Raw genomic sequence first — 27,683 nt, 5'->3', positions numbered from 1 at the left:
AATCATATATATAATCATATATGTACCTATATGTGTAAGTAAATGTTTTTAAATAAAAAACTGTAAAGAATAAATTCATGCTTAAATTATGAAAAATTTCCACCTGAAATGGAGCCATCTACGACAACTATCGAAACAGACACAGTCTATAATTCTGAGTGACACAAAAGTTACAGTTTCTATGAGTTTGAACCTAGCATATTACCCTTACTTTTGTAGTTCACATTATCATTTTTGTGTGATTTTAAAACAGCAGCAGCAAGTATAACAACAGCAAAAGTCCAGGTTTACAACTGCATAATGATTACTTGATTAGTTTAAAAGTCTTAATTTTTAATACTGTAGGCTTATTGTTAAGCATGCTTTAAATTGGCTCCATTTCATATAAACACGTTCCTGTGTATTGCTTATCCTGGTTTTAGATATTAGTAGCTTCGGTTGCTCACAGCCTGATGAATGCTCCTTGCTTTGGTGATACTGGCTCTGTTAGGGCAGCCCTTGCTTCTTTAAGGTGGGCTGGGTCCAGGATGTGGAGGATGGAATTACTGCCTTTTGTTACACTGCTGTATGACTCAGGGGAAACAGGAATTGCCACACCCTCCCTGCTCACTTGCTCACTTTCAAATTAAATGTTGATGTGAACACTGAAATTATTTTATGTAAAGTTAAGTCGTATTAAACAATGAGAACTAAAGCATTTAACTGCAAAAACAACAACAACAACAAAAGACCCTGAATTTTCCAGATAATTGAGGCAATATTGATTTTTGTTGAAACTGTCTACACGACCTCAGCTGATCATCTATCTTTTTTCTTTCTTTTCTTCTTAGCTATTTAATTGACATATAAACAGTACATAGTTATGGTGTACACTGTGGTAGTTCCATACATGTAGACATGAGTAATGAACAATTGAGAGTAGCTAACATTTCTTTCTCTTTAAACATTTTGTTGTTGTTGTTGTTGTGTTGTGTTGGGAAGCTGAAAATTCCTTGTAATTCTTTTAAAATATATAATACATTGCTATGGACTCAGTTCATCTTACTATGTGGCAGAATGCTAGAACTTATCATCCCACCTACCTGTATTTTTCTGCCAGTTATCCAATTTCCCTCTGCCCCCTCCCCATCTTAGCCTCTGTTCACCATTTTTCTACTGAGGATGTAAAGAAAAAAGAAACTCAAAGTCAGTTTCCTCTACATTCTCATGATATAAATCACTTCTGACAACAAATATGTAGGATTTTTCCCATTCATACACAAAGTAAGCAGTGTTGTAGTAGAAACCATCTGTGTGTTCTCTAATTCTATCCTGACACTAGGTACCTTGAGAAAGTGTCACATCCTGGTGGGGAGTCCAGTTCCCAAGATTCCTCTTTCCCCATACTTTAGATGCTTACGAAAAACCCCAGAGTGTCTTTTACCTATATTTCTGACCAGCCAGCTATAAAACAGAGCTCCCACGACACCTTCTTTGTGTTCATTTAATTTGCTTGTGTGTCTCACAGAAACAAGAAACCTTACATGTTCATTATAAAGGATATTACAGAGGGTGTAAATGAAGAGATGTATAAGGAAAGATATGAGGAAAGGGATACAGAGATTCCTGACCTCTTCTGGTGCACCAATTTCTAGGAACATCCACATCTTCAGCTCTGAGATCTCTGAACCTTGTCTTTTTGGTTTCTTTCTTTTTTTCTTTTTCTTTTTTTTTTTTGGTACCAGGGGTCGAACTTGGGTCCTTACACTTGTGAAGCAGGCAGTGGAACCACTGAACTAAATCCCTGGCCCTCTTTTGGGTTTCTTAATGGAGGCGTTATTGTCCAGGCATGGTTGAAGTATGACAACTATGTAGGAAGGCGATTGGATTCAAAGCATGTGATCTAATGCCATCATAACTGACTTGGTGGAGAAGCCCAGCAAAGCTGTAGATTTGTGAACTAATTGTACAGCACTCGTTCTTCCTGGGAATGGTGTTTCAGAAATGGGAATCCCATGATCTACTATTAGACAAGGTAGATCAGAGGATTTCCTTATGGCCAACCACAAAACAGAAAGGTCAGGGATGATTAGAGTATTTTTTAGTTTCTATAATGTGCCTTGGTAATAGGAATTCTAGTTCCTATGGCTGGTCTAATTTGGGGAGAAAAAGAAGGAGGAAATGGGGGGAGGGAGAGAGAGAGAGAGAGAGACAGAGAGAGAGAGAAAGTATTCTGAAACCTTCTTCTGAAGGCTAAAATGTCCTAACATTATTTATAGTCATTTGAGGAAATAAGAAGGGCTAGGAGATATATATATATTTATATTCAGAGCATTACATTTACTCTGTATTTTGATAAGGTCAATTTTTTAGCTTCCATATATGTATGACTGGACTTTTTCTTATATGAACTGTATTTTATATATCTATCTATCTATCTATAGATAGATAGATAGATATATCATTTTCTTTAACCATTCAGGTGTTCATGGACAGATTAGTTGATTCTCCTTTTCCAAAAACAACCATAGATAATAGAATACAGAAAATGAGAATTTTACCTCAAAATATTCCCCAAATTATCCCAATTTCTTTTAAAAATATAATAAAGAGACTAACAACTTGGACTTTTAAAAAAATGTAATTTAAATGAGCTACTGACTTACTTGTCTAAACTAATACATCATTAAAGTCAAATCTAAGTCTCTGTGTTTAATTACTTATATCTTCTGCAGTTATAATGATGGTTGACTTGTATGTATATGTGTGTATTTTATATGATTCCTTCTCTGCACACTGTATTCATTTGCATCAATCTTATTGAAATTACAGGTGCTCCAATTTAACAGATGACAGGATGTCAAATCCAGTCCAGAAAGTGAAAAGAAAAAGAAAATGCTATTTATTGTCTCAGGAAATTAGAGTCATTTATAGGAAAATGGATGCGTATTGAGGCCATACTCTTAAGTAAAATAAATAAATCACACATGTAAATACTGAATAGTTTCTCTGGTATGAAAAACTATAATTGTAAATAAGATCCCAATGGTATAATTGACAATGTGAAATAGGAAGAAAAGGGCTAAAGGTGTAGGGGAAGTGGGAAGGGTAGGCTAAAGGAAATAAGGGGAAAATATGAGAAAATGAAAAATGTAAATAAAGTTTTTGTAAATAGAGAGGGGAGGAGGAGGTGAAGGGAGGGCAGGGGTAGGGGAAAAAATGAGAACCAAGACCTGTCATGTAAAGGTACAAGATCCCAACGATGAATGTAACTGTACTGTATACCTAAAAGGTACCAATAAACTCATTGAGGAAAAAACTATATTTAGTATGCATTTGATTGTTAAGAAGAAAGCATTCTGGCACACATATTTCAGTGGTTAATTTAAGCAACCGTTACTTGGAAACTTTCTTTAGAAACATCAAGCTTACAAAAATTATTTTTAGCAAGCAAAATGTCTATGTTTCCTGAGAGTCATATTTTCCTCTTATTCCCACCCCCTTTTATCCCTCTCAGAATTTGTCTACTTTCCTACTTGTTTTTGCCTATCTTGGCAAACTGAAAGTTAAGGAAATGACACCTCTGTTAATGTTTAAATTTTCACTGATAACATTAAAGAAAATATTTTATTCATCTTATAATTGTTTTCAGTTATGTTTAAAATACACCAAATAATTTAATTTGGCGATAATTTGATCATGTACGTGTGGCTGTTGACCAAGATTTTATTTTCTTTTTTATAAATCCTTTTCTTTTAAAGGGATTCAATTTGAGTAAGGTTGAATAAATAAACTTTGATTTATAGACACTTATAGCAGAAATCATCTTTGAGGCTTGGCAATTCCTTTATAATTAAAACAGCCAACTGGATATATGGGGAGAAAACATACTCATTTCACAACGTAAGTGCAAATGTCATGTAAGAGCCATGTGAGATCAATCAATAAATTATATGATTCTCTAGGGATCTCATGGATAATCTTAAGTGGTCAGTACTTCCTACTAAACAATAGTTTAGACTGACCAATTAGTTTCTAGTTGCAAAGAAAATCTATAATGCATCACAAACCAGATCTATTGGTCAAATCTTTATGTGTAAGATAAATGACTCTTAGGTATGGGGAATGAATATATATAGAGATGTAATCTGTGTAATTTGTGGCCCATCATTCATTTCACAAGAAACAGAGCCAAAGTTTTGAGATCATTAAGTAGGGTAGGCCTGAAGGGGCAGAGGATGGTGTTGATTTTATGGTTGCGGCTGGAGATCCTATCCTTGAGAACAAAGCTGATCCTGAAATAAGAGTCAGAGTGATTTTCACATCAGGATTTTGGAGACTTTGGAAGGATGAAATACAACATTATGTCAACTTCTCATTTCACTCATGATGGAAAAAAAACTCAGTCAAAGCAGGCCATGACAACCTTGTCCTATTAAGACACAAGTGTTCTTCAGAGTGCTACGATTGGTCACTTACAACTGTTTTAGCCTTGTCTTAATTATTGGCACAGATCAAGGGAACAAACGGACCTGCCTATCTAGGGGGCAGAGCACAAGAAAGTTAGATGGAGTAGAACAATAGCAACATAGTAAGAAGAAGCTCTCTTATGGTTTTAAGCAGTGTGATTCCTATCCATGACCAGCAAATCCTAAGGATTGCAGGTTTGGGGTTTTGTTACTTCAGAAAACACAAAAGCAGACAAATTGGGTCTTAACAACGGTTTTTATAATAGTAGCTTGTTTCATTCCCATTGGACTCAGAAGTAGACAAATGGGCTGAATCCAGTGGGCACTTGGAAACAAAGACATGTAAATATCTTTTTACAGGTCCGCAATCCTAGTTTTGAGACAGAGAGTGGTGACTTGTGAATATTTGTTTGTTTGTTTTGTTTTTTTGGTACCGGGGATTGAACTCGGGTCCTTGCGCTTGCAAGGCAGGCCACCGAACCACTGAGCTAAATCCCCAGCCTTGATTTGTGAATATTAAAGTTTTATTTTGTTAGATTATAAATTCCACAGAACTTGGGACTTTACAATCTTCAAACCACTTCCTTCTAGAAGGAGAATTAACTCTCTACTTTTGTTGTTACTAGTCCTCCATAAGGTAAGCAAACAGTTGGATTGCTAAAAGTAGGGATTCCTATTGTACAGAGTCTGTTACATCCCACTCATGATGACTGCCACTAAGGCTGGCATGGAGGGGCTGAAGGGAAGAAACCTAGCTTGTTCCCTTGGAATACCTGAGGAAATTTTGACCCTGCTAAGAAATCAGTGTTCATGGCAGGTTATACTTTTCTTTAAGAGCTTCCAATTTCCTGAGTGTTTGGAATCCATAAGAGGCAGCTGCCAGATCCACAGACCTTACTGTAGTTCTAACTCTGACCCATAAAGTCAAGCTCAACTCCCACTACCCATGGACCACAGGACTCACTACTGTGACTTGTGGAGTTTTCCATTTTCATTCTGTCATTTCCAAGCATGAAAGAAAAAAAAAATGAGAAGAGGATGCCTCAGAACTAAGGTTGGCAGATCTTCCTTCCATACCTTGTGTTTTACCCGGCTGATTGCTTAAAGACAGGAAAGTTTACATTCACAGAAAGTGAGGTGAGAGACAGGAAAGGGATGAGGTACAAGTTTGTACTTGTCTATCTCTTCAGTTTTTATTAATAATCTAAACGGTTTGATATCTCAATTTTGGAAAAACTCTACAGCAGAGGATTTTATCTTTCAGAAATATTTAGAAGACATAAAGATATTTTTTTTATGTGGGGCTGCAGTCTGTTAACTTTATAGAATTTCTGACAAAATCAAAAAAGATCACTCAGGTTGAGAGCCAGACAGAGGGTAAATTTTTATCAAGGGGCTTGAGTTCTTTCTCTAGGCATTGCTTTATTTACCTGAACTTGAGCCATGTATGACTGTGTATATTTCTTAGTTGGAACTATAGATACATTTTAAATATTAAAAACTTTTATTTGTATTTATATCCCTATTTTTAAAGTTATCAGCTTTCCCAGAAAGGCTTATCTAAAATACAAAAGTCAAGCCACGACGCAAGTATATGAGAAAATTGTCATAGCCCAGTAATTTCAAAGAGGATTCCAGGAGTAAAAAATAGACATGTGCAAAAAGGAAATATAAAATAATACTGTATTTGTTTTTTGCTGAGAAATAGCTACTAATTACTTAAAATGTGGTACTTATTTGCTATATAATCTTAAGCACTTTTAAAAAAAGATGATAGAGTATGGGCTAAGTATTCTTTCACAGTTCTAGAGGCCAGGTATTAATAAAAAATTAAATTAAATTAAACATCTAACAAAAACATTAAATTCCAGCAGGACAATCCTCCCTCTGAAGACTCTGGGGAAAGAGGCCCCCATGACTCTCCTTAGATGGTGGCTGGCAATTCTTGGCATTCCTTGGTTTGTAGCTGCGTGGCCTTCTTCCTGTGTCTCTGTCCTGTTTGTCTCTCTATTTCTTTACATGGAGTTCTCCAGAGTGTATGTCTATATCTAAATTTGCCTTTTATTATAAGGACACTGTCATTAGACTGTGTAGACTGACATTGGAATGATTAAATTCACTAAGGTATTTTTTCCAAATAAAGTTACCATCTCAGGTACAGGGAGTTATAACTTTAATAACTCCTTTTTGTGTGTGTGGGGAGAAGAGTATCAAACCTATAACAGTGATATGTTCACAAACACAAATAAACTGAATATTATCCTGACGTGAGTTTTGGAGGGACACAAATGTTCAGAGTATAGCAGCATATACTATGCTAATAGTTTTCCCAATATGTTTCTTATATTCTAGACATGATAGTAAGTAGATTTATCTGCTAAATTTAATTTGTTTGTATGTACAAGAGAGATTGGTTTGAGGAAACATCAGAGAAACCTAAACTCAGAATTTAGGGACATTCTACAAAATAAATGGCAAATCTTTTTCAAGAAAAAGTGTCATTGTCGTGAAAGACAATGAGTGAATGAAAAACTGTTTCAGATGAAAGAGGATTAAGAAGCACAACTAAATGCAGTGCAGGATCTTGTATTGATTTCTGACCTCAAAACAAGACTTTACTGGAACCAGAGATAAAATATGAATAGACATATTCACAGGTTCACATTAATACTAACTTTCTCACTTGCATCACTGATAGAAATGAGATGGTATTGAGTATTTTAAAAGTATAAATTTTATCTGTTTCATATTAGCAGGATGTAAACATATCATTTTTTAACTGCTTATTGTTAGAAGAAAAGAATTTGTTTTTGTGGAAAACTGTAACAACGTATTTACAACTTTATTAGTTTTGGTTTTTAGTTAACTCTCTTTGTTTACATATTATTTGCAAATAGTGATTTTGTCTCTCCCTTTTGTGTTATTACCTTTCATTTAGCATTTTTACTTTATAACATTAATTAACATCTTGAGGAAAATGCTAAAGAATAGTAGCCATAGTAGACTACAAATGCTACTAATGTTTCTTGGTTAGCATGATTGTTGGAGAAAAATATTATGCTTTATATTGAAGAAACTCTTTCATTTTAGTGTACAAAGATGTAATGTAATTCCAAACAGTTGATAAAAACTTAAAAGTATTTTTTAGCTATCAAGAGATTTTTTTTCTATCACCTATTAAAGCAATTGCCTCAGTTTGGTCTGCTATAATAAAATAGCTTAGAATATAAATAGTAGCGATTTGTAGAAATGTGTAGGTCATAGCGCTGAAGGCTGGGAATTCCAGATTCAAAATGCCAGCAGATTTGGTGTCTGAGGACGTCTTACTCTTTACTTCTCAGGTGACAGTTTCCTGTTTGGTCTTCACATGGTGGAAGAGGACAAAAATTCTATTCATAAGCAAATTAATGCCATTCTTGAGATGAGGCTCTCAAAACCTAATTATATTCCAACGTACGAGTTTTGGAAGGACACAGATATTCAGAAATAGCAGGAATATATTAATAGATTTTCTTAATATATTTTCTATATTCTTCACATAATATTAAGCAGATTTATTTGTTAAATTTAATTTATATTCACAAGAGAGTACTTTATAATTGAGTATGTTGAAGTTTTCGTTATGTTTCACACTGGGGGTATGCTAGCTTGGTAAAAGTATTCAAGGATTTTTTTTATTTTGAGCTATAAGCTGTTTTAATAGTGTAGGACTCTATTATCATTTTGAAAGTTTAAAACAATTCAGCTATCCAAATGTTTAGTGCATATTGTTTTTATTTATTTATTTTTTGGCTTTTTATTTTATTTATTTATTTATTTATTTTTTTTGAGACAGAGTTTCACTATATAGCTGAGACTGACCTGGAACTCACTATGCAGTCCAGACTGGTCTCGAACTCACAGTGATCCTCCTGCCTCAGCCTCCCAAGTGCTGGGATTATAAGCATGCGCCATCACGCCTGGTGAGTACATATTGTTTTTACAGGAAGTAGTCACTAGTCAGTTTTAAAATTTCACAGGAGATAGTCACTTGATTGTTTTCATGTTTGGGTTCCCCCTTCTCCAGTTTCCTACTAGTTTGAATTTCTATCAGCATTTCTCTGGAAATTCATTTGTATTATTTTTAGCAATTAAGTGTCATAGGCCACCTCTTTTTTTGTCTGTTTGTTTGTCTGTTTTCCCCAGTACTAGTGATTGAACCCAGGGCCTTTACATGGCCTTGTTTGATGTTTGTTTGTTTGTTTGTTTAGAGATGACATCTCACTAAGTCACTGAATTATCCAGGCTGGACTCAAACTTTTAATCCTCCTGCCTCAGATTACCAGAGTACTGGGATTTCAGGCATAATTTTAAAATCTTTTCTGTGTTTGTATTTCAACCACTTAAAAGATTCACGCGTATTTTGAGTAGTCTCTTTCTGGGCTGAACTGACTGGTAGGTTTTTCTCTATCCATCTCTGTCTGCCTCAGTTATCAAACATGTTGCCCTTATAAAAAATGACTAATACATGATTTGATATGTTTTTATAAATCTTTTAAGGTAATTTAGTGTGCAGTCTGGACAGAATGTGTTAGGGGACTAATGATCAAATATTTCTCTGAACAGTGTGACATAAACATTTGCACAGTGTAGCACTGGTGGGGTGCGAGGTGACACGACCTTTCAGATGTTAACCAGGGCAGTTTACTACAGTATGTGATAAGAAATAGAAGCAAGAGAAGTAACCATTCCCTTTGAAAATACAGGTACTAATCAACCAATACTAAAGGAAATTTACTGCTAAAATACAAATTTATTCTCCATCATGTGTTTGCACACAAATGACCACATACACAACAGATATAGATGATGTTTGTCCATCACAAGGGTGTATGGACTGAACATGAAAAGATTTCAGTCAGTCTAGACCTTCCACCTCAGGTAGACTCTGCATAACTCAAGATTAACTCGTTCTTTACCGTCTTGTTTTGTATTAGTGGTACTGAGGACTAAACCTGAGGCCTCATGAATGCTAAGCAAGTCCTCTCCCACTGACCTATACCCATATCACAAGATTAAATTTTCTAATCACTTTCATATATACGTTTACACATGTATATACACACTACACAAACATATGTAGTATAGATTCAGTGTGTTCTAAAATTTTTAAAAGTATTTTTATCAACTAAACAACTTTCAGGAAAAAAATGCTGGATCAATATCATCTTCAAGTATTATTTAAGCTATTTTTGGACCATATTTCTACTAAGTTTGACAGAATTTTGGCCAGGTCATGATTCTGAGCAACTGAATGCTTAAACTGAATGCTTAAACTCAGGCAATTGATATCTGCCTCTCTCTGCATAGCACACAATTTTTCATATATGCTGGACTTTTAATACTTGTAATGTTCCATGGCCTTGCTAGTATGAAGAAATAATTGCTAAATTGTTTCATAATATTTGTAAAACTGGAAATGATAAAAATAAGACCAGTGTGGATCAATACCAATACCCAATAGAGTCACAGCCTGAGATAAGGTGTGCATAGTCCTGAGCTGAAAGTACTGTCACATGACTAATATGACTCATTTACAAATACATCATTGACCACCACTGCTTGGGCCTACAAAACTCTCAATATAACAAAAGTCGATACTATGAAACAGACACATCATTAAAAATATACATATACGCATATGCCCATGTGCAGACATACATAAATACACAAACATGCATTTATCATTTTAAAAATTCAAAATATAAAGAGAGGAAAAGCACACTTATACTGACTATAAAATTTTACTCCCCAAATTTGTGAATTTTCCTTTCTTTTTTTTGGTACAGTTTATAGTTTTTAATTTCATATTGTGATTGTATATAAATTTAGTTTTATCCGGGATTTGGTTTCCAAACAACTCTATCCCATGTTTAGAAAATGAATATTTGTGCCCTGACCCACAACTTGCACTATAGTACACGTTTCTGTATAGAAACCACCTAGACGTTTATTTTTATTGGTGCATTTGAGTGCTTACCTAATGCCTTACATCCTGTCATCAAAGCATTGCCCTTTTGAAGCAGTCTAATTCTCTTATAGCCTGAGAAGTATTAATCTGCAAAATGAAGATTCTACATGTCAACAGCCTGAAGAATCTCATTGCACAACCAAACGATTTCCAAACAGTGGATGAAAAGAATGATTGTAGTTCCCGTATGCGATCCCTAGGGGTCTCCCTCCCTGATTACATTATTTCCCTCTCCACTCTGGAATCACTGATGCTTCCATGGTTCCAATCCCACAGCTGGAACAGGGTGTCACCTATGTCAAGTTGAATGAGTGAACCGACGAAGTCATGGTGGAGCTGTGTGAAGTACAGCTCTATCTTCCCAAGTTCAGAATGGAAGAGAGGGGTGACCTCAAGTCAACCAACCCTGATCAGTATGGGGGTGAGTGCTATCTTTTCCACAGCAAAGAGATTTCCCAGGAATATCTTCAGAATAATGTTTTCCACAAGTCTTTTGTGGAAATAAATCAACAAGGCATAGAGGCTGCAGATGGCACTGGTAGAGAGGTGACATTTTGCATCAGACCTCCCTCCACCCAATTCAATGCTGATCACTTATTTCTCTTCTTTATCAGGCACAACAAAACCAGCAGTATTCTGTTCTATGGGAGAAGGATTCTATGCTCCCTAAACCCTGCATCTATCTTGTCTAACAAGACTATCTTACAGTGCGCAAAATGCACAGGAGGATGAAAAAACACAATTATCACAGAAATGCTTGTAGCCTTATCCTTTTTTAAAAAACGTTTGAATACTCGTGAATCTTGAACAAATTCATTATGGTGATCCTGTCATATCTGTAGAAAATTTTTACCACATGAACAACATTTTGTCTTAGTATGACTTATTTCCATTGCAGAAATATTGTGTTATTCAATTGAATGCCTTATAATTCTCGAGCCACTTGATAGTTGTGTTATGATTATCACTTATATTTCACACACATCATTTACCTTAGAAAAATATTCGATATTGATAGATAAGCAATTTCTCAAGAATGTCATTTGGTGGTTCATAAAATACTACTGTAAAATTAAATGCCCTTCACCACTAGTTTGAAAATACTTATCTTGACATTAATGGAAAAATATTAAAATTTATAGTCAGTAGCAATGTAGAAATCTTGATTTCTCAGTTTTGATAAGATTAGAATTCAGGGAAAATGTCTTAAGGTTACATGGGAACTGTCTATATTATTTTTTGCCATTATTCTATGAATTTAAAATTATTCCAAATCAAAATTTTTATTTAAATAATTATGTGTAAAAGTTTCAGCAAACTCACATTCCTTCATTCAAAATTCTTGGGTGCTATTTATAAGAACATTTTTTAATAATGCGAAACTCTCTGGAAAATTTGCTCTATTTTCATAATTTCTTTAATACCTTATTAGAACCTCATATACAACTGCGTATTGAAGATATCATCAGGTGTTATGCAAATTTTGCAGATGAAATTTGTTACTCTAGATTGCTTTTTCCATATTTATGTAATGCAATGAAAGACTTGCCGAGAGGAGATTGATCTCATTGGTGTGGTCCTAAATTTGGTACCTAGTAACAAAATAATCAATCAATAAATATAAAATAAAATGAAAGACAAGCTCTATCTTAGGTAGTATATAAGTTATTAAAGGAGGGCTGTGGATTTAGCTCAGTGGTTCTGCTGCCTGCTTCACAAGTGCAAGGACCCGGGTTTGATCCCCAGTACCAAAAAACAAAAACACATGTGATTAAAGGAAAATATTTTTCTCAATCAAATTTGGTCTTTTAGGATAAAAGAATAGTTCTATGCTTTACTACTTCTAACATGTGTGATATTGTGTCATCTTTTTATGCGATGTATCGCTTCTACCTATCATTCCACATTAACAATGAAATAAAAGCCTGTGTTTGTGTTCTAGTAAAGCTAAAAGTGCTTAAATGTTATGCATCATTCTGAACCTCTAAAAGAAAGTAAAGATTTCATTACAGGCTCAGAAGTCAAGCCAGATTAAAGGTAAACCAGTATAACATCTTGCAGAGGCTGACACTCAGGAAATAAAAAAAATAATCTATTTCAAATCAACAGCAATGATGAGAAAAGGTTGGTCCTAGATCAGTAAGATTCATCTAGGCAGTCATGAAATCATGAAGGGCTTTCTGAGCACCTGCTGGACAAAGAAGATTCTGGTCTCTGGTCTCCTAGTGAGAGACAGAATCCAAACAGGAGCTCCTGAAAATAAATTGCAATATCCTGAAGGGTGTGTGTGTGTGTGCCTTTTTATTTTATTATTATTATTAGTATTATTATTATTATTATTATTATTATTATTGGTACCGGGGATTGAACTCGGGTCCTTGTACTTGAAAGGCAGGCCAGGGAACCGCTGAGCAAAATCCCCAGCCCATATGTGTCTCTGTAAATGGAGAGGCTTTAGGTGGGGAATGTTGCTGATATTTCTCCTTTACCTTTAATGCAAATGTAGATAGCTTGTCTTTTTATAAGGGTCACAGACTTTTAAAAACTTTTATTTATACATGTTTGCAGTTCATAATGATCACACTCATCGTGGGAAGTTTGTACGTGTGCATAACACACCTTACTTGTTTTTATACTCTTTCCCTCCCCTCTGTCTCTTGGTCCCCTCCCCTATTGCAAAAGATCTATCTCCCTGTTTCCTATTATCTTTTGTTTTGCTCTATAATTTATTTATACTTTGGGTTTCTCATATAAGAGAGGCCCACGCGGTATTTAAGCTTGTGCGTCTGATTTATTTCAAGTAACACTGTGGTCTCACTGTGCATCCGTTTTCACACACTTTATGAGCAGCAGACAATAATTTTTTTCCCAAGTGAAACTCTTTTAGAGTAGTGTCAGAGGGGTGTCAGCTCTTATAGGGGAATCATTTATTTATTTTGAAGAAATATCATAAATAATATGCCCATTTCTGTAAAATAGAATGGGTACAGATGTGTGTGCGGGAGAAAGGTATCACACTTAACTCTCTGTAACTGCTCGGCTTGATTTTGTTATATTGATTTGTGTCTCACATTTCTACAATACGGTGAGTGAGAACTGTGGTCTGGGCGAGTTAGGAGTGGAGAGGGAAAGCGCATCAACAGGATTAGAAACAGCGGGAAAGTTCCTTGAGAATCCCCAATCTCCTGCCCAGGAAGCCCAGTAATACTCGGGGGGCAACGTGAGCAGCCGGGATATTCCCTTCACTTCACTCCTGGAGTGAAGGCGATGGGCATCCCCGGAGCAGCACAACAGTGCAGTCTTCGGCTTAGGGTAGGAACTCGCGCCTCTCCCGTGCCCCTCGAGGACGAGCTGAAATGGTCGGGACCCTCCGGGACCCCAGGCACAGAGTTTCTGGGTGGGACAAAGATCGGGAGGGCTGCGGTTGCTTTCCCCTCCTCTGTGGGGTCCTGTCTCCTTTCACAGGAAGAATGGCCAGTGCTTGTAGGGTAGAAGCTGCTGGAACCCGGTAAGGACTGGAGTGGACTGGCTTAGAGACGCTGGTGACTCCTCCCCTGCCAGGGGAAGTGCAGAATCCGAGGGGCTTCGAGGCAAGGAGCCAGATTGCCCAGAGCAGCAGGGCTCTCAAGGAGGTAGCGGAGACTTGCTTTCTGATTCTCTGACTGCACAGCGGAGTCCCCTTCAGGCCCCTTTAAACGGAGCGTCCTGCCAAATCCAAAGATCTACAACAACCTGTGCTTAGAGCGCCATCTGGTGTCAAAAAGTCTTTAAAACATAGGGAGGTCCCAGCCCCAAACGTGAGCATAAAAGGTCACCAAATAGATTCGATCCAAATATCATTAGGCCTCCATAAGTTATAATCAAAGTATCAAAGTTAAAGGAAAAGAGAACCTTAAAATCATCAAGATAAAAAAGCAAATATCATATACATTCTCTCAATATGCCTGGCACAGACTTCTCAGTGGAGATGCGGCAGGCCAGGAGACGGGTACTATATGCAGAATGCTAAAAATGGAACCGCCAACCAGTACTGCACCACGCAAGATATCCCTTCAGAGAGGGAGTAGAAATAAGACTCTCCAAGAAGCATAAAAGCTGAGAAAATTCACCACCACAAGACCTATCCTATTCGAGATGCTAAAGGGAGTTCTCTAAACTAAAAGGGGTCGTTATTATGTAGCAAGAACACAGCTGACATAACACACGCTGGTAAAAATAATTTCACAAAGGGATTCAAAATATTCTAATGTGGTAGTCACAGAGTGTAATACACTTATATTCCTATCATAAAGTCTAAAAGATAGAACTATTTTTTTAAATTTCAGTTGTAACAAATTATTAAGGGATGAACAATAGAAAAATATGGAAACAGAAACTTCAGTGTTTAATGTGAAGGGTGGTAGGGTGGGGCTAAAGTGTTAAACTTTATTATTTCTTTATTTTGATCAAAATGAAATTAATATCTGTTTAGAATAACTCGTTCTGACTTTGTAGGCCTCATGGTAATCCCCAAGCAAAATCTTACATAGATGTGCTAAAATAAATAAAATATACTGCTACAGAAAAAAATCGTCTAACCACCGAGGAAGAGAGTAGGAGAGGAAGAAAACAACATAAAGCCTATCGTGGTGGTGCACGCCTGTAATCCTAGAACTCTGGGAAGCTGAGGCAGGAAGATCACAATTTTGAGTCCTGCATGAGCAACTTAGTGAGACTTTGCCTCAAAATAGAAAAATAAAAAAGGGAAATGAAGTTGTAGCTCAGGGTAAAGGTCTTATATTCATTCCCTAGTATCACAAAAACAAACAAAAAACCGCAACACTCCCCGCCCCCCGTAATGACAGTTAACTTTGGTATCAACTTGAAGCATCCAGCTGATTGGCGTTCTGGGTGTGGATGATGGAGTTACTAAAGAGGGGAGACCCACCCTGATTGTGGGTGGCACCAACCAATAAGGTTGTGGGCTGGAGAGAATAAAAAGGGAAAGAAAAAGGCAAACTAGCTTCTCTTTTTTTGGAGGAGATGTTATCTTCACCATCGACATTGGACATAATTCTGCAGGCTTCCACCTGAGGCATTTTCCAGCATAGACCTTTTGGCTTCCCAGTATATTTTTCAATGGAGCTCTGCAGTGAGTTCTTCCACCTTTGACTGGATCATCCAGTTTTTCACTATAGATGGACCTTTAGTATCCTTCCATGCTTGACTCTGTAGGCCACCATTGTAATTGTACCTTGTAAATCACACACACACACACACCCCCACACTTAATAAATATTTAAATTGTTACCCTAGTGAATTCTAACCAGTACACTCCAAATACAAACCAAAAATCCCACAGATAACAACACAACAATAAAAGCCCTCATTTATCATTGATTGTCTTCCTTATACTTAAATAGAATTATCCAATTAAAAGATACACAGTCATTGAATGAAAAAATGACAAGACACTGATATACTGCCTACAAGATGCTCAGTTCACCTGTAAGAACATGCACAGACTGAAAGTGAAAAAATGGAAAAAATTATTCACACAAATGAAAACCAAGAATGTAGCAGTAGCTTTACTAAAAACCATGTGTACCTGTTAGGATTCATTAGAAGAACAGTTTTATTGTGAAATATGTTTATGTAAAGCACATATTAAGTAGACTTACAATAGCTGCCTTCAGAATCCCAGACAGAAGAATGCAAAATGAACTCCTTTGTGCTGAAGAGCAGGAGGATCCTGAGGAAAGTCAACGGCCTAGAGCTTGCTGCAATTGTAACAAATTGTTAAGGGATGAACAATAGAAAAAGATGGAAATAGAAATATCAGTGTTTAATGTGAAGGGTGTTAGGGTGAGCTTGCTGCAGTGTTGGGTACAATTCCATATCAGAGAGCTGAAGGGTCTGTATTGGAAGGCTGAAGGAACTAGAGATGAATATATATAACAAAATATATAATATATATATATATATATATATGAAACCATTATAATATATATATAGCAAATACTAATAGACTTAAAAGGAGAGATGCCCAATACACTAAGAATAGAGGATTTTCACACCCCTCTTTCAGCAATGGACAGATCATCCTGACTTGAAGTGTTCTATTGCAGGATGGCTGAGCTCTTGAAGAACTCAAATCCCTAGAAATGACAGAAATAATTTAAAAAATAAATAATTTAAAATATAAATAAATCTTTAATTCCACTAGAAAACAAGGCAAAATCTTTTGGTGGACCAGAAACCCTCTCTGTGAGGACCAAAAAGAGAATGCTGGAATCAGTTCTAAGAAAGCCACCACTGATCCAAACATTCATGGGATAAGCCTGCTATAAAATGTGGAATCAGCTCCAAGAAACTTGGGCCTGCACTTGGGTACAGGCATACAGAGACACAGGTACAGGATGGAGACCCTCAGAGAACCCACCACAGGATGTTTAACTAGGGACATAGAAGGAAGACAGAGATCAGCCTCCGAACATGAGACCCCTTACCCCTAATGTGAACAGCAAAACTGATTTAGGCTACTTGGAGTAACTTAATGCAAGAATCAGAATGTGCATGAAACATGCACAAGGAAAATGATTTAATTAAAGTTAAATTCTATCTTGGATTTATTTTGGAAAAGGCTGTAAAATAATCTAAGGCACCAACAATAGGCAAGACCTCAAATACATAACCAAAAATAGGAAGGATAGGCAGAAAGCTGAGCTCCAGTTCTTGCATGAACACAATGATGCCAGCCAGTCTCAGTGACTGGGCATTGAACTCCCTTGTCCATGAAAGACACGTCAGCAAAGAAGGTGGGCTCCTGCCATGGTTTGGTGACATTGTGTAGCGCCTGGGTCACATGTGAGGTGATAATACGCTTCTTTTATAAATTTATGACTGATATATCATTGAAATACCCAAAAATTATGTCCACATTTTGGGAAAGGAGAAACTACAGAGATATTTAAACGAACAATTGTTGCCAGAGGTGTGGGGAGGGTAGAGGAGAAAGGAGCATTGAATAACTAGAGCATAGAGGATTTCTAGGGCAGTAGATGTACTGTCTATATCAAAATGGTGGGTGAATGGCCTTAAGGCATTTGACCAAACACCATCAAGAGTTTGAGTGGTAATGTGTCAGTGAAGACGTAGACTAAGAAATGCACCACTAGGGCATGGTGACAAGGAAGGCTTTGCGAGTACTGTAGATGGGAAATCTCTATATCTTCCTCTTAATTTTATGTGATCTTCAAAGTATCTGTAAAAAAATCTTTTAAAACTCTATAATTAAAATAATGTGACAAGTGGAACCAAATATAAAGTTTAGAAACAGATACAAGTATATATAGCTGTATGTTATGAAATAAAGGTGGCATATTTGATAATTAGTAAGGTGGGAGTTTTGTTTTTTTTATTTTTATTTTTTTTTGTACTGGGTATCGAACACGGGTCCCTTTGCTTGCAAAGCAGGCAGCAGAACCATTGAGCCAAATCCCCAGCCTGGGAGTTTTTAATAAATACCATTGAAATAAATAGAAAGCCTCTTAAACTGAATTAAAATTGAATTAATATGCCCCATACAGCATGATAAACTCCAGTGGGTCAGTAATCTACATGTACAACAAGCAGCTGTAGAATTACTGGAAAGAAACTGGAAGGTCTGGGGAAGGGTTACTGTGTGCACGTGCATGTGTGTGTGCATGTGCATGTGTGTGTGTGTGTGTGTGTGTGTGTGTGTCTGTGTATTTTTCATGTATTTACTTCCACAAAGGAAAGAAAATACTAGAAGGGTAAACCTAAAACTAATAAAGGTATGATGAAAAAAGAATGGAGAGGCTAAGAAGGGATATATCTCCAAGCATTCCTCCATTTTTGACTGCTCTAAAACCACAATTTGAGTTAAACAAATAACGACTGAGATGAAGGAATCACACACTACTAGCCTTCGGGAGAATAGTGACTAGGCTGCTGAGCACTCCGAATGCCTTCAAGGCTTCTACAACAGCGAAATGCCTAGCTTAAGAGGAAAACAGGGCAACAAAGAGAACGAATTATGCATTGTAGGGAAAAATATGCACTCTAGGGATGTACCTCACTTCCAAGGCCCTGTGTTCAATCCCCAGTATCTCCTCCACCCTCCCACCAAATAAATAAATAAATAAACAAAGTCCGGCTAGAATTCTCCCCACCTCCAACATGACCGCCCCTAACTGCTGCAGGATACAGTTAGGATTCCCATGCTTATTTGTGTCATTTGCCAGTACCCTATGGTCTAATTCATATGGTCAGGTGGTTGCATACAACTGCTCACTGGCAACGCACAGCTTACCTCCGGCCCCAGGAACTGGCAATTTTCCGGTCACTGAAGTCATACTTCACAGTTCTCTGTAAAGACACAGTATCACCTTGGAGACTGGAGACTTCGGCTGCTAAAAGAAAATTCCTACTGAGTGAAACGTTCCCCTCGCTCCCCATTCAGCAGAACGAGGACCTGCTCCGCACAGCAGGTTCCGGGCTGCACCTGGAACCCGTCGCGCTGACACTGCACACCCTGCTCGGCTCCGGTCTCTGTCCCTGCAACTCGCAGGGGGTGACGCCTCGCTTGCAGCCGAGCGGCGACTTTGGGGTGGGTGTCCGCTTCAGGTGCTGCTTCCCCTCGGGGACTTCAGGTTCTTCTCTCCGATGACTCCCCAAAGTGCCAAAGTCAGCTCAATCCCAGCCCAGCACCCCTTTTCCCGGGCTCCGCCACCCTTCTCCTCGGACCCCTTCTTCGGGGGCCCGGGCCGATGGCTCCTGGGGAAGGGGCGTGGCGGTGCCCAGCGGCACCTCTGCAGGTTCTGGTGGCAGAAGGAGGGCTCCCGGCGGAAGCTGAGGTTGGGACCCGATGAGAATCCAAGCATCGTCGTCCTTCACCCCCACCTGTACCCGCGAGACAGGGGAGGGCCTGGAGCTGGCAGGGCCCGACCCTCAGGACCAGGGACTCATGCACACCTCGCACCTCCAGAGGGGACTCCTGCGCTGTCGGAATTCGGGCGCCGCAGTCGTCGTGCCTCAGCTCTGACTCCGGAAGCCACAGGTCACCTTGCATGCAGCGGATCTTTGGAAAGGCGTCCTGCAGGACAGCTTATGGGTCCCAAAGGCGGCAGGCCCGGCTGCTTCAGCGCCTTTGGAAAGAATGGGGGCTCTGGTTTCCACCCGCGCGCTGGCCCTTTGGAGCCCTCTAGATTCATTCCGGCAGGGCTGCCAAGATCATCGCCAGGGATGTTTCCTAGTTTGTGATTGTCTTGTTTTCTTTAAGCTTCCTGGTGGCAAAATAGTTTTCAAGATTCTTTATCCCAAGATGGGGAACGGTTAACCATATTTGATTTTTGTTATTAGATAAAATTGTTACTTATTAGTTTCTTCTCTCTACACGCCCCCCATCTCAGTTTTGGAAAACAGAAGTTATGAAAGGTTAGTATTTTTATCCTAGGGAAAGTTGGGTCATGGGTCATGTGCTGGCCCTTTTGCTTCGGACATGTAATTGTGCCTGAAGACGGGATCTGACTCGCAGCTCTTCTGTCTTTGTTGTGGTTTGTAAGACTCTGGTGTGATGTGGCAAAGACCTCTCATTCTTACTTCCTCAGAAAGCCACAGGTCAGTGATTCCTCCGCTTCTCTCTACCCTTCTACCCACTAAACCACAGCTGAAATGACCTGTCTACTTACACAGCAGTTCTCCTCTCTCTACCCTTCTACCCACTAAACCACAGCTGAAATGACCTGTCTACTTACACAGCAGTTCTCATCCTGCTGGAGACTCCTGACTACTACAGGCAGGCACTTCTGGAAAAGTCTACCAAGTCCTGAGCAAAACTCAGAGGAAGCAGCGACTGAAATAACAGACACTAGAAAAAGTGAACAGCCCCTTCCGGGAGCCGGAGACAACTCAAAGAAACTGTTAATTATATTCTGTAATGAGGCTGAACTAGAGAGACTAGCAGGGATTAAGAAAAAAATCTTTGGAAATTAAAACCAATAGCTTAAACTTAGAAATTCAATACAAAAAAAAAATGAAAAAAGCCATTAAGCCATTGGTGTCCTCCAGAAGATGGAACAAAGTATAAACTTATTGGAGAATTCAGCAGAGGGAGGGGCTGTCTTGTTGAAGCAGCGATGAATGTGCTGAGCTCTCCATTCCCCCACTCAGAGGAGATCGGTGGGCCTGGGTGGTGGGAGCTCCCAATGTTCACCCCTGTAGTGAGCAGACTTAGCCATCTCAAGCTGCCATTTAAATATTGGGATATGGAGACTTTAAAGCAGAGATTTAAACACAGTATTAGGATTTTAAAGATATGCTATTTCTCTAGCTTCCTCATGCTAAAATCAAAAGGGCCACCTCCAGCCCTGTTGAATTTACCTATGCATCGTTCCTGGCTTTTGTTTTATCCATTCTATAAACTGATGTGCTTCTCAACTTTGGGATGGGTAAGGTAGACTACATGTCCTCTCAGGTCGACAAATTAAATAAAATTGAGTAAAAGCCATTTTTATTGGCTTTCTCATCTTCTTTGTGAAATGAACCCAAATAACTAGGGCCCAAAATCTGGCCTCTGGCTGGGTCTCTGCTAACATTTTCAGAGGATGACATGACATGAAGTGAGTTGGAAAGTCCCAGAGGGGATCAATCCAAGTGTTCCCCTTGCAGTACGTGACTCATAGGAAGGACAGCAAAAGAAAACAGAATCAACCTACGAGAAACTCACTAGGAACGGACAAAAGAATCATGATTTGCCACAATGAAAGAGGTCACCAAGTACTCACTGAAATGATGAACATTCATTGGACCATTTCAGAATGTCCAGAATAGAGAGAAAGTTTCATAGGCTTTCAAAGAGAATGGAATCTGAAACCCATTAGACTCTTCAAGGATAAAACCGAAGTCTGAAAAGCAAAGAAGCAGCACTGCAATACTTTGGAGGTAAAATGATTTTCAAGATAGAATACAGACTCAACCAACTGATCAGTGATATGTACCATTAGAATGAAGACATTTCCAGATAGGCAAGGAGTGTTCTGCCTTAGAAAGCTAGTATTCCATTAAAACAAGGGGTAAGCCATGAAGCAGAGGAAGCACTGGGGTTCAAAGCAAAATACATTAGCGCAGGACTATTTCAGATGAGACAACTGTGCAGCACAAAGTGGGGTGGGTTCAAGAAAGACTTAGTGTTATGACTTGAGCAATGTAACTGATGCTACATAGTATCAGCAACAAGGGGACTACAACTGTGTGGAAAAACCTCTAGATGCAAGTATGTTTTAGAAAATAAAGGTTAACATAATCTTTATGTGCAAGACTACATTACAGCATAGTAATTTGGAACTTAGAAATGAATAGTGCACCCTACTTCTGTGGTCCATATATCCCGAGTATTCAGATTTTGAAATTTACCACTTTTCTCCTTTAAGAGAAACCAGAAGAACTGTTACCATTTTGAGCTGAAAAAAACTTTTTAAAAAAAGTAATATGAAATTAAACAAATAAAAGCAAGGGTAATTTATGTGAGTCAAACAGAGAAGGTAACCAACTTACAAATATTCTGACCAGCGAAATTGTGCGAATTTGAATATCAAGAAAAAAGCATTTGCAAATTGAAATACTTCATACAAAGCCAATGACTGCATGTAATATTGTTTTTCAGTACAGACGATTTAACCCTGGGCCTCACACATGCTAGGTAACCAGTTTATCACTGAGCTATGTCCTCAGCTATTTTATTGCTAAATTTATTCCTAATTCAGACAATGATTTATGTTCACAGGACATTCCTGTAATATTTATATCTTCATTATATCCAACTATGAACATGAAAGAATTAACCAGTTCTCTGTTTGGGGGCGTTTAAATATTTTTGTTCTCTGCAGTTCTCCAGTGGTGATCTGTATGTATTAGATTCTTTATCAATATTTGTGAGTTTGTTCTTCAATGAAACCTTTGAAATGTAGTATTTGATTTAGAAGATATAAGTATTTTCATGGAATTCCCTCTCTTCTCCTTCTTCCCATCTCTTTTGAATTTTTTGTTCTTTTCTCATTCTTAAAACATAATGGTTTATTATGTGTTTCCTATATTGTCCCAATACACAGCCTTGCCTATAAAGTATAGGAAGGAATGCTCATTTTACTAGCTTTGTAAGTTAACCCTTTATGTATTTAAGAATTCTATCTTAGCAAAAGAATCTTTGATTTTCCCCTGTCACTCTTTTCTTTGGAACTCTGTGTAGGTAGTGATAGTGGGAGTGAATTCTGCAGCCGCACAGACCTAGTTTATAATCCTTGCTGTGTTGCTTGTGTCCATGTGACCTCAAAGGAAAATACTTTCTCAGCTAGGACTCCATTTCTCAGTTTGTGAACCACAGGTATTCACAGCATTGACCTCATATGGTTGTATGGATTAAGTAAAATCTTACAAAGGAAGCCATAATGTTGGGTCTAACATAATATATACTTATAGCCAGGCATGGTGGCACATACCTATAATTCAAGCACTTGGGAGGTTGAGGCAGGAGGATTGCATGAATTCAAGGACAGCCTGGACATGCAGTGAGTTAAAGGCCAGCCTGAATTACATAACAGGGCCCTATTTTGAAAAAACAAGGTGAAATAAAGTCCAGTAAAACATATATTCTAAGTGGCGATAATTATATTTCTTTGAGTTTAAAAATTTTCACATCATTATTAGCTGTGTAACTTTGCTAATGTTGTTTGCATATATTTCTATTGTTTTTTTCTAATCAAAATTTTCTTGAGCTCATGAACTGACATTTGAAGTTTTGATGAAACATTTTCTTATTTTGTCAATTATGTTTTACTTATATTTCTATGGTGTTATTTGCTGCATTATATTGAATATTTTTAGCCATATGTGTTGAGCTTCAGTGACTATTTTCAGTTGAGTTAGCGTCCTAGATGTGTTGGCATCCTGGACGGTCTGGTAAAATATCAATTTGATAAAATTCATAACAGTTGCCATAGCAGCTATGATTGCTCCTCCCCCAGAATACACCTCTTTGCCTCCTAGACCTGTGTGCTAAATTTGCACAATTTCTCACCAATTGTGCTCTTAGTTCACCTCCTGTTCTTTGCTTTGATTCCACCATACCTGCAAAGTCCTTTTCCTAGAACTATATTTTCATGAGCAGTCATGAAAAAGACAGAGCATTGTCTGACCTTGTGCTGTCTACTCCAGAAATTCCCGTGAGTCAGGTGAGAAGTTCATGAAGCGTTCTGCTTTCACATTTTAAGATTCTACAGTTCTGTATGATTTGAAAATACCACCCAACTGCACCCTATCCCTAGTTGTTAGTGGCCTACTTGAAGTAGACCCTGCCAAAGCAGCCAGGCCCACTGTCATGTGCTACATGGAGTGGCTACAGAGACATGTGAAGCCTCCAGCCTCCATGTCCCCTTTCTTAGGTAAGCTGGAACTTCCTTATGCTGTGGAAACAGGGTTATAATAGAGTAAAAATGGAGGCTGACCTACTTTGTAAGGACTAAGACTGTAACAGTGTGACTTATCTTGCATCCTGTTGCTTAGAGAAAGTCAGAGCAAAGGCCATCTGAGGTCCAAGAGGAGGGGAGAGACAGAGTCCATCTTTTGATGTAAGGCGCAGCACTTGTATGGAGATAAGAGACTGATGCTTGGCCACCATATTTGCTGGAAAATTACCACACATGGTGTGCATTTATGACCTCAGTCATTTTGGTAGTGTTTTCAAAGAGGCACTTCCACTCATACCAGTGCTTCAATAATTCTGTCATCATTAAGGAAATGACTATAAGAAGGTCTCTGGAGAGTTCTAGGTAGAGAGACTGGATGGCTATTGACATATGGATGTGTCCTCTGAAAAATTCAGGCTATATTCATGTGATGATATGAAGAAGTAGGTCCTTTAGGACACGATTAGGCCACAAAAGCTTTTCCCACATATATGGGATTCAAGCTCTTTATTGTAGAAGAGGCTTCATTCTTTCTTCAGTTACTTTGACCTTCTGGTTTCAGCTATGTGAGGACACAGCAATGCCATCCCTGACAAGATGCAACTTTCTGAATGCTATTGAACCTGATGACATCTTGATCTTCAACTTCCCAGGCTCCATAACTGTGATGAATAATTTATTTTCTTTACAAATTAGCCAATCTCAGATATTACTTTCATATTAATATTATCATTAATAATAAAATTAGGTTTAGCTCCATTTGCTTTTTGAGTACCAGAAGTAACACAAGGAGTAACCCTTTCATCAGACATAATTTACTCATGTGACAAAAAATTGCATTATCTCTCTTATTTCCAAAGTCTTCAATAGCTAACCAACCTCTAATCCTAGCCTTAGCTCTGTTATCAATTATATTAATGGCTGAGGAGGTCTTAAACAAACACAACTAGGAGAAATTCTAGCATATTCATCAGTCAGACAAAAAGGATTAGTACTAGCAGTATTAAGTCATAGCCCCTTGGCAATGACCTTAAATCTTCCCACTTATATTACTTTAACTCTCTGTATAATTATCATGTTTTTTATTAACATAAGCACCACCACATTAACACGTACATGAAATATTGCACCACTTATACTTACTATTATATTAGCCACTTGGTTATCCTTAGGAGACCTTCCTCCATTGATGGGGGTTTTCCCCTAAATGTAAAAACAAAACAAAAAAAACCAATATTATTTTATCTATACTCATAGCTATACTAGCTCTCCTCAACTTGTATTTCCTTCCTTAGGAGACCTTCCTCCATTGATGGGGGTTTTCCCCTAAATGTAAAAACAAAACAAAAAAACCAATATTATTTTATCTATACTCATAGCTATACTAGCTCTCCTCAACTTGTATTTCTACATATGACTAGTTTATTCAACATCCTCAACACTGCTCCCATCAACAAACAACATAAAAACAAAATATTTTCAAAATACAAAAAAAACCTCATTATTTTACCAATTCTGTCATTACCACTAGCCCCTTTAATATTAAACTTGAAATAGGAAATTAGGTTAACTAGACCAAGTGCCTTCAAAACCCTAAGCAAATATATACAATATTTATTTCCTGTACTAAGGATTGCGAATCAATATCTTATCTCAACTGAATGAAAATCAGAACCTTTAATTAAGCTAAATCTTTGCTAAAGTAGTGGGTTCCAACCCCACAAAAACTTAGTTAACAGCTAAATATCCTAATCAACTGGTTTCAACCTATTTCTCATATCCTGAGGGAAAACGATTGGGCAAGAGAAGCCCCCAAGAAGATTGAAGCTGCTACTTTGAACTTGCAGTTAAATATGAATTATTCGCCTTGATGATTGATAAAAAGGGGACTTCACCCCTGTGTTTAGATTTAGTTTAATGCTTACTCGGCCATTTTACCTAACTATGCTTATTAATCACCAACTCTTTTCAAAAAATCACAAAAATATCGGTACATTGTTTCTATTATTTGGTGCTTGAGCTGGAATAATAGGAACCACACTAAGCCTTTCAGTTTGAGCAGAACTAGGTCAACCAGAAACACTTTACAAGACCACCAGATCTACAATGTTATTGTTACTGCCCATGCATTGGTTGTAATTTTTTATAGTTATTCCCACTATAATTGGAGGATTTGGCAATGGAATAGTCCCATTAATGTCTGGAGTACCCGATGTAGCATTCCCATGAACAAATAACACAAGCTTCTGATTATTGCCACTATCTTTCCTTCTTTTACTTGTGTCTTCCATAGCAGAAGCTGGTGGTGGGACTGGATAAACAGTCTATTCCCCTCTAGCTGGGAATCTGGCACATGTAGGTGCTTCCTTTGACTTAACAAGGGTATCATCAATTTTAGGGCTATTAATTCTATTACAACAATTATTAACATAAGACATCCAGCAACATTACAGTATAAAACTCCATTTGTTTGATCCATCTGAATTACAGCTTTTCTAATTCTCCTCCTTTTATCTCCTCCTATTCTAGCTGCCAGAATTACTATACTTTTGACAGACTAAAATCTCAAAACAACTTTCTTTGACCCTACTGAAGATAGAGATTCTATTTTATGTCAACACTTTTTACAATTTTTTTGTTCATCCAGAAGTTTATATTCTTATTCTCCCAGGATTTAGAACAACTTCTCATATCATTACCTGTTACCCTGGAAAATAAGAATCATTAGGATATATAAAAATAGTTTGAGATATAGTATCAATTGGTTTCCTAGGATTTATTGCATGAGCTCATCATATATTTACAGTAGGAATAGATGTTGATATATGATCATGTTTTATGTCAGTCACAATAATTATTGCAATTCCTGCAGGAGTAAAAGTACACAGGAAGGCTTGAAGTGGCTAAGATGACTCCTGTATTTATATTAATAAAGAGATACGGTACTGCGAGTGGAATTCATGTAGCAAATGCAAATGTTAGAGCTAGTGAAGGGGCAAACATGAACAGGAGGATGGATGAAACTGGTGGTCGAAGTGTTTAATAGTTTCAGTGCATCCGCAATTGGTTATAAAATGTCATATGACTCTACAATATTTGGTCCATTTCATAATTCTACGTATCCTAGGATCTTTCATTCAATTAAAGTTAGAAACACTATAGTTAAAAGGACAGGGATAATTAGTAGGGGATTAATTATAAACATGATATTAAGGAGAAAAGTGGAACCTCTGAGTATAAGGTTTTAATTTTTGTGCAAATTACTGGGCTCTGCCACCTAAGCAATGTCTTCCCTTGAGTTATATTTATATAAGCAGCTAACAGATTAATATGAGATCATCTTTTAGCTGCTAAGGCATTACTAGCTAATTGGCCTTATTTCTCTTGTACTTTCATACTGACAGCAATTTAGATATAGGTAATTTATCCAGCCAAATCACGATGTGCATACACATGAATCAAATTACAATTGACCTGTGGGATTACAAATATAGCTGCTTAGCTAATATGTATATTTTTAATTTTTTTGGTACCAGGGATCGAACTTGGGTCCTTGTGCTTGCAAGCAGGTGGAGGAATCTCTGAGCTAAATCTCCGCTTAGCTAATATTAATCCAATGGGGAAGTGATTCACATAGCAAGGTCACATAAAAAGAATAAAAGGATTTTGGGGAAGGGATGGGTCCAGATGCTCTGGTCACTCACTTAGGCATCTGATGCCTATCTGGACTGACTCAGTGCCTGCTTAAAGCTGCAAAAAAAA

General features: G+C 37.6%; 1 pseudogene; it reads left to right on the top strand.

Moving 5' to 3' along the window:
* The window catches only part of LOC104856187, an 11,870-nt pseudogene extending 680 nt beyond the window's left edge, over positions 1-11,190 (top strand).
* The last annotated feature ends 16,493 nt before the right edge of the window (positions 11,191-27,683 follow it).

This window comes from Fukomys damarensis, unplaced genomic scaffold (genome assembly GCF_012274545.1).
Source record: "Fukomys damarensis isolate Sample0158 unplaced genomic scaffold, DMR_v1.0_HiC HiC_scaffold_30, whole genome shotgun sequence".
Classification (NCBI taxonomy): domain Eukaryota; kingdom Metazoa; phylum Chordata; class Mammalia; order Rodentia; family Bathyergidae; genus Fukomys; species Fukomys damarensis.
Note: the sequence above shows the minus strand (reverse complement) of the source record. Positions and strands in the feature narration are given on the sequence as shown.